The sequence below is a fragment of the Ceratotherium simum genome, chromosome X (genome assembly GCF_057802395.1).
Source record: "Ceratotherium simum simum isolate JZ-2026a chromosome X, ASM5780239v1, whole genome shotgun sequence".
Taxonomy (NCBI): domain Eukaryota; kingdom Metazoa; phylum Chordata; class Mammalia; order Perissodactyla; family Rhinocerotidae; genus Ceratotherium; species Ceratotherium simum.
In genome coordinates this window covers 58,164,627-58,173,594 of record NC_141940.1, presented here as the reverse complement: position 1 = coordinate 58,173,594, position 8,968 = coordinate 58,164,627, and the positions used below count along the sequence as shown (strand labels likewise).

Here is an 8,968-nt window from a genome sequence, read left to right as displayed (position 1 = left end):
ATCAGAGGTAGGCTGCAAGCTTTCCTGTTATTACTATACCACTTGTGTATTATTGTGTTATTATTATACCACACATCTGGTATAATTATACTTCATCTCTGAACATAGGGAATTACTAAATTATCACTAGGTGGAAATGGTACAGCAAGGCTTAAGCCATTCCATTCCTATGAGATATTTTTATTGTTGTTGTTGTTGTTTTTGGTGAGGAAAATTGGCCCTGAGCTAACATCTATTGCCAATCCTCCTCTTTTTGCTGAGGAAGATTGGCTCTGAGCTAACATTTGTGCCCACCTTCCTCCATCTTGTACGTGGGACACCACCACAGCATAGATTAATGAACACCGTGTCAGTACACGCCCGGGATTTGAACCTGCAAACCCTGGGCTGCCAAAGCGGAGCATGCAAACTTAACCACGATGCCACTGGGCCAGCATCTCCTATGAGATATTTTATGTAGGTTTTAACAAGTCAATAGATGATATTATGCTCTGTTTCCTTCTCTTATATTATCTTATATTGTCTAATATTATCTTAATAATATTATCTTTATATTAAGAATTTCTGTTTGTTACTTCATACCACTTCTGGAGAGAATAGAAGCTCCTTTTCAGTGACACAATTAAGAAAGAGAAAACTTTAGCTAGATGTTATCACTGCCAATCATTTTGGTATAAAATCGCTCACCTCAATAGAGAGGTCTTGTCCGTTGTGCTTCACTGTGGGCAACCCTCTTATTCTCTACTCCTCCCAAAGGTGGCAGTGTGGTCTTGAATCTCTGCTTCAAACTTTGAAATAGTTTGTGATGGCTATTTTTATGAGTTAATTTGGCTAGGCTAGGGTACCCCGATATTTGCTCAAACACCAGTCTAGATATTAGGGTGAAGGTATTTTTTAGATGAGATTAACCTTTAAATCGGTAGACTTTGAGTCTACTCAAAGCAGATTATCCTGCATAATGTGGATGGGCTTCATCCCATCAGTTCAAGGCCTTAAGAGAAAAAGACTGAAGTCCCTCAAGAAACAAGGAATTCTGCCTCCAGACTGCCTTCAGCTCTTGCAACATCAACACTTTCTGTGTCACCAGCCTGCAGACCTGCCCTGCAGAATTTGGACTTGCCAGCCCTCATAATCACATGAGCCAATTCCTTAAAATAAATCTCTCTCTGTCTCTCCCCTCCCCTTTCTCTCTCTATAACATACACATCCTATTGATTCTGTTTCTCTGGAAAACCCTGACTAATACAAAGTTCAACAGTTAAACAGAGAAACTACTATAGAAGGGCCAAGTAACTCATCCAGGTAATATATGATGATCACTTCCTCATCTTACCTTTGGTAGAAAATGGAGAGAATCTACTGGAAAATTTTTCTGACTGATTGTGAACATTTCACTCACTCCTGGAAGAGAGGAGTCTCCCAATTTTGTCCTAAAAGTTAGAATCAAAAGTTACTATTTTAATAAGTGTTTGTTGAATCAAAAATATCAACTTGCTGACAATTTTGAAAAAAATATTTGAGAAACTTGCAATTCAGTCATATGAACATAAAAATTTCAAGTGAGGATTTCATGTCATATGAGGATATTAATTTTAATAACCTATTTTGCTTTGTCAAACAGCTTTTGTTTGGGAAAAAAGAGAGCTGCCGTACCACCTATAAGGTAACATAAAATTGTGTCACCATTTGTCTCCATTTAGCCATAGGAAACTTGACAATACCTCAGTATTCTCATTCATTCTAATAACTTCCTTACAGTAGGCACAAAGAGGATAAAGCTTTGCCTGTATAAGTTAGAGGAGAACCAGGAAATTATATTTCTGTCTTCCAGCCCAGTACACTTGACTACTCCTCCAGAAAAATCTTACCTAATTCAGTGGTGCTCCTTCACATTCTGAACTTAAAAGAATCTTTATATCCCTAAAAAAAGTACATTAGATTTTATAGTTTCAGCTAAAAATGTGAACTAAAAATGTGTAATGTATTTTAGCAATTAGTTTTTTCTAATTAAAACTGTTATCTAGTCCTTCACAGTATAAAGATCTGAGAGCTTGTTACTCAATTATTTTCCTCACTTTGAATTTATCCCACATCAGGCTTAGAACGCCATTAACTTCAATCATTTGTTTATAGGGATTTATTGGCAATACGTAAAAATTGATGGCCATAGCACAGAGCAGTCCAGGAGGAAATGATAAAAAACAAAACAAAACAAAAATTCGAAGAAGAGGTTATTTCTCATTATGCCATGATATTTCAAGTGTGGCGTTAAAAAACATATAGGTAACAAAACCTGATATCATTAAAAAAACCTTTTCCAAATTTACCTTTAAGAAACGCTTACAGAGGAACCAACTCACTTGTATGTAAATTTCAACTATTATAAAAACAATTCTAGTAATCTGAAACTATTGTCTTATACTTTTGACTTTAAAGGTTCACTGCCATTTTCCAATAGCAATGGCCTGAAAACATTCCACCTTTGTAAGCCATGATGAATGAGCTTCTATTAAAAGTAGATAAAAGAAGAAAAGCCACTAATGTATTTTATACAGGCACTGATCAGTTACTGACATGTAATATTTCATTTTCTTTAGGACATTAAGAGATGTTGTGTACCTAAAAACAACAGCTTGCATGATAGTACATCTATCATTACATGCATCATAAAAGCAAGAAAGACATAAATTCGTTTGTGCCTGTTAAAGTCTAATCATTTGTAAAATCATTACTTGGCACTTTAACAAATTGACACAATGAAGTTAATGATCCTCAAGTATTAAAATTTGCAATGTTTTTTTTGCTTACTGCATTTCTAAACCTTAGTCAATGTTTAGCGATGTGGATGACATCATAGGGAGAACACTAGCTTAAATTTCTCTGCTGAGTGATAGTGTCGGGAGAGAGGGAGAATCTCCCTCTGCCCTTTTCCTTAAGGTTCTTATGGCTGGCCAAATAATTAACAAGACAGGTTAGCAGGAGAAAATAATACCAAGTTTAATAACATGTATACATGGGAGAAAGCAGGGACACTGCGTTTCTCAACACAATAGCAGAAATTCTCGTCTTTTTTTGTTTGTTTGTTTATTGCAGTAACATTGGTTTATAACATTGTAAAAATTTCAGGTGTACATCATTATACTTCTATTTCTCCATAGATTACATCATGTTCACCACCCAAATACTAATTACAACCCATCACCACACATATGTACCGATTATTATCCCTTTCACCCTCCTCCCTCCCCCCTTCCCCTCTGGTAACCACCAATCCAATCTCTGTCTCTATGTGTTTGTTTATTGTTGTTATTATCTACTACTTAATGAAGGAAATCATACGGTATTTGACCTTCTCCCTCTGACTTATTTCACTTTGCATAATACCCTCAATGTCCATCCATGTTGTCACAAATGCCTGGATTTCATAGTTTCTTATGGCTGAGTAGTATTCCATTGTGTATATATACCACATCTTCTTTATCCATTCGTCCCTTGATGGGCACTCGTCTTAAATAGCATGTTCAGCCAATGACAAAGGAGGATGTTGGGGGTGGGGGGAGTCAGTTACAGGAGATTACCACTAAAGCACTGTAAACAAGGGTAAGGTTATTATGCAGATTTAAGTCCTCACCTTCCACACTGATAAGTTTCTAGAAATGAGGTCATCCCCCCTCTTCCCAAAACAGAGAGGGAGATACCTTTACAAATGGAGATTTCCCTTATAAATGTAAATGTTTGTCTGGCAACTCCTTGCAGGGCCATCCAAAGAATGTGGCCAGAGACAGAACTTCTGATAAGATGGGCTTGTTGGTGCCTTTCCTATTGTAACATCTATTTTACATTATATTACAGCCATCAGATAGAAGATCTGTTCCAGGAAGCAGTTACTATGTCAAATTCTTTAGGCAGTTAGTGGGGGAGGTCAAATGTCCTCAGAGAAAACAACCAAGGTAAAGAGATAGATTTCAGGGTGGCCAAATCTTGATCTCCCACAGTAGTAATGCCACTACTATTATTCGTGCATGTGTTTATCCAACTCTTAATTAAAACAATGCTGCTAGGTCAGAGTTCATTTTTCATTACATTACTAAACCTTATTGATAATATAGCTTCATGGATAATTACAGCATAAACTATAAACTAGGTTATTATCTTGGCATAGAAAAAGAATGAGAGTTTATTGAGAAATATTATGAAGTACATTTTTTAAAAATTTTAAGTTTATTTAGAGACAATATTAATTTTAAGAAGACAATAGAGCTAAATCTAATACTAAAATATACAAAGTACATATTTGGCTTAAACAGTATCTCACCACATGTATTTACTGGGTTTGGGGGTTCTAAAACCTCTTTCAAAGCTCAGCAGCTGAACAATTGATCAGAAAGCATCCAATCTTAACAAATGTCCTAGAATTTAAGTGTGAATAATCTGCTCAACTGTATGTAACAGATATATTTGGAAAGAGTTCCAAAGTTTTACACAGTGCCGAGTATATTAGTAGTGTTAATGAACACTAGACTACCTTAGAACCTTAGATATCTTCCAGTATCCGTGGTACTATTGTTTCAAGCCCCACAGAGGTTTAAATAATTTGAAATCTATAGCAGCGGATCATATAAAAAGAAAAGCAAAACTTTTCCCCTATTACAGGAAGGCAATGTGGGGCAGAAACAAAGTCTATGAGCGTCAGACTGCCAGGGTTCAAATCCTACTGTTGACACTTACTAGCTGGTACAATCTGGTCAAGTTACTTAACATTCTCGTATCTCAGTTTCTTTACATGTAAAATGGCAGTGAAAATACCAACTTCATAAGGTTGTTGTATAGATTAAATGAATTAATACAATCAAGTCACTCAATAAATGTTAGTTTTATTTTACTACTCTGCCCTACAGACAATTTGCAAATATTGAGCTGTACAGTGAGGACAAAAATCTCTATTTTGTCACATGGAGGTTATATTCAGAAGCAACCAGAAGAGAAGATAATTCCTCTTTAGAGTTCAGGGAATTATTAGGGAATTAGGGAATTATTGCTGATTTCTTAAACTTGGGTCCAAGGTCCATACCCCTTTGATGCATATGGTACAGGAATTCCCCAAACAGGATGGTCAGTGAGTGATTTGGATTTCAGAATTCATGTGAGTAGTTTGGAATTCATCTCAATTCTCCTTAGTGCACCCTAATTCTTTCTCACTTTTTTTTTTTTTCGTGAGGAAGATCAGCCCTGAGCTAACATCCATGCTAATCCTCCTCTTTTTGTTGAGGAAGACCGGCTCTGAGCTAACAGCTATTGCCAATCCTCCTCCTTTTTTTTTTTATTCCCCAAAGCCCCAGTAGATAGTTGTGTGTCATGGTTGCACATCCTTCTAGTTGCTATATGTGGGACTCGGCCTCAGCATGGCAAGAGAAGCAGTGCGTCGGTGTGCGCCCGGGATCCGAACCTGGGCCGCCAGTACTGGAGCGCGCGCACTTAACCACTAAGCCATGAGGCCGGCCCTCTCTTACTAATTTTTATATGTAAAAAAGTAATAGTAATCTGCAAATTTCCATCATTCAAGACAGACCAATAATAGAGCGTTCTTTCATTTTGTTCTAAACATGAATTTTCCTACTGCTATTTCAATTCTTGAAAATTTTATTAGCCCTGAAAATTATGCTACCTCAGACATGCAAGAAAACCTAAGGTTTAAGCTGCTGGCATTTATTCTAAAGTAAACTTTTAATACCAAAGATAGCAGTAACTTGCCTAAAGAAATCTGACACTATCACAGGAAATAGTGAACTCTACATTTCATTTGATTACAGTTAAACACATAGATTTTAAAATAATTTTGAGAAAACCTTAAAACCTAAGCACCTCCAAGCTGTTAGACCAGTGAGTTCACACTAAGAATTTTCTTTTGGTGAGGAAGATTAGCCCTGAGCTAACATCTGTTGCCAATCCTCCTCCTTTTTTTTTTTTTTTTTTTGCTGAGGAAGATTGGCCCTGGGCTAACATCCGTTCTGATCTTCCTCTACTTTATATGGGACGCTGCCACAGCACGGCTTGACAAGCAGTGCGTAGGGTGCCTAGGTCCTCGCCTGGGATCCCAACCTGCGAACAGCGGGGCCTCCCAAACAGAAAACGCTCTCTCTCTCTCCTCCCCTCCGTCTCTCTCCCCTCCCCCTCCCCTCCCCTCCCCTCCCCCTCCCCCTCCCCCTCTCTCCCTCTCCCCGCCCCCCACACGCGCCGGGAGAAGGAGAAGGGGAGGAGAGGAGGAGAGAAGCGGGGAGGGGGGAGTTAGGGATAAGAAAAAGTAAGGCAAGTCAGGAAAAGAAAAGACCATTGAAGCGCCTGCTTTCCCCCACCTGGAGACTTACTTTCTTGCCTCCAAGCAGCCGGTGGAGCAGTCCGGGCCGCTACCCTGGGCGCCTAAGGCGGCCTAGCCAAGGAACTTCTCCCTGTAGCGCCCGGAGCAGCCACGCCATCAAAGAACAGCCGCAGGACCCCCTCCCGTCGGCGCGTGGCGCCTACGCACCTGACGTCGAACAAGCACAAACTGCGTCACAATCCGGCACGCGGGGTATCTATACGCAATGTTCGCCACTCGCCATAACCGACTGCCCACGATCTCAGTTTCGTCTGGCTGCGGGCTGCCTGCGCTCCTTCTGCGACAGCGGTGGCGGCCTAGGCAGAGCACCCCTGGCCTCCATTCTTCCTTTGATTGACTCTGTCTCCCACTGAGAGAGGTTCAGTCCTGGCGCCTGGTCCGGGTCTCGCTCAAGATCTAACATCAAGATGAGTGCTTACGTTCCCCGCTTCGAAAAGTCCTCACTCTATGTCGGAGACCTGCACCCCGAAGTGGACGAGGCAATGCTGTATAAAAAATTCAGCACTGCCGGGCCAGTCCTGTCCATTCGAGTTTGCCGCGACCGGGTCACGCGCCGCTCTCTGGGCTACGCGTATGTGAACTTCTTGCTCCAGGCCGATAGCGAGCGCGCTCTGAACACTATGATCTTTGATAATATCAGTGGCAAGCCACTGCGAATTATGTGGTCCCAGCGTGACCCATCACTTCGTAAGAGTGGAGTGGGCAATATATTCATCAAAAATCTTGCCAAGTCTATTGATAGTAAGTTCCTTTATGACACATTTTCTGTCTTTGGAAACATTATTTCTTGTAAAGTAGTAAGCAATGAAAATGGATCAAGGGGTTTCGGATTTGTGCATTTTGAGAAATCAGAAGCCTCTAGAAGAGCCATTGCAATAATGAATGGGATTCCGCTGAAAGGTAGCCGAGTTTCTGTTGCGCAGTTTAAACCTTGCAAGGAAAGGGAAACAGAACTTCGAGCTAGAGCCAACACGTTTACCGATGTTTACATCAAGAATTTTGGAGATGATGTAGATGATGAATGTCTTAAAGAGGTTTTTGGTGAGTTTGGTTCTGTATTAAGTGTGAGAGTTATGACTGACGAAAGCGGAAAATCCAAAGGCTTTGGATTTGTGAGTTTTGAGAATTTTGAAGATGCCCGGAAAGCCGTCAAAGGAATGAATGGAAGAGTCCTTAATGGAAATCGAGTTTATGTTGGTAGAGCACAGAACAAACTAGAGAGACAATCTGAATTAAAACACAAATTTGAGCAAAGAAAACAGGGTAAACTCACCAGGTGCAGGGGCGCTAATCTTTATGTGAAAAATCTTGAAGACGGTATTGATGATAAACGACTGAGAAGAGAATTTTCCCTCTTTGGCACAATCACAAGTGCCAGGGTCATGATGGAGGCAGGCTGCAGCAAGGGCTTTGGCTTCGTTTGCTATACAACTCCTGAGGAAGCCAAAAAAGCCATCATGGCGATGAATGGAAAAGTTGTGATCACCAAACCCCTGTATGTGGCTACTGCACAAAGTAAGGTGGAGCGCCAGGCTCTCCTCACCAAGAACTATATGGAGAGAAGGGCACCTGTGGGAGATGGAGGTAATCGTGTACTCAATTCTCCCAAGGCGGCAGAAACATCATCGAGTAACTTCAAGCCAATTCTTCCTCAGCCTCAACATAGAAGTGCACATCTTTGCAGGCCTGTGGTCAGGGCCAGACGTCATCCATCTCAGAATATATGTGATGTTATCCATTCAGCAGCAGCAGCACCTAAACCGTCATCCAGCACTTTTAGACCACCACAAATGCCAGCAGTCAAGTTACCCTATCAGGTCACCAGTACAACAACCCAGGCCATGACTGTTCACCCTCAAACTTCTGCCTCAGGACCGCGTGCAAATCAAAGATTCAAAAGAGTTGCAGGTGTTTGCAGGCCTTTAAAATTTAAAGTAGGAAAACCAGCATCCATCCAGAAGCCTGTCCCTGTTTGTATGCAACGTCATGGTATGTTGAATATATCTGTGTTGGTATCAGCTGCTACTCAGAAGAAAATCTTGCATGAAAAGCTGGTTCCTCTGGTTCGATCTACTCAGCCAACTCTAGCTGGAGAAGTCTCTGGCATACTGTTGGAGATGGATGATGCTGAAATTCTTTCTATGCTCAAATATCCTGAGTTTCTCCGTGCCAAGGTTGATGAAGCCATTCTTATTCTGCAATCCAACCAAGCTCAAGATACTGCCCTGAAAGCTACCAACAGCTCTCCCAGTATTCGACGTGTGTAAGATGAAATTCCTGCTTGTAGAAAGGGAAGCTCCAAACAATGAAAAAACATTGGAGAAAATAATGAGAATAAAAAAATTTTTAAAGAAAAATAAATTTAAACTTTGCCAAACAAATGACAAGTTTCATTATTGGTATTTTATTATTTACTGCTTAAAAATAAATATGAATATAAGAACAGTAAAATAAACAAAAAAAAAGAGGGGAAAGAAACATAATTAAAATGTATTTTCAAAGGAGGTAGTAGGAGTAAGGCAAAATTACACAGAGAACAATAAATCAGTTTTTACTTTTAGTATTTTTTCTTTACTGTAAATAATGCAAAAT

At 40.0% G+C, this 8,968-nt stretch overlaps 1 pseudogene; it reads left to right on the top strand.

Annotated features, from left to right (window-relative positions):
- Positions 1–6,783: 6,783 nt before the first annotated feature.
- LOC101399231 (polyadenylate-binding protein 4-like pseudogene) lies at positions 6,784–8,643 on the top strand (annotated as a pseudogene).
- The last annotated feature ends 325 nt before the right edge of the window (positions 8,644–8,968 follow it).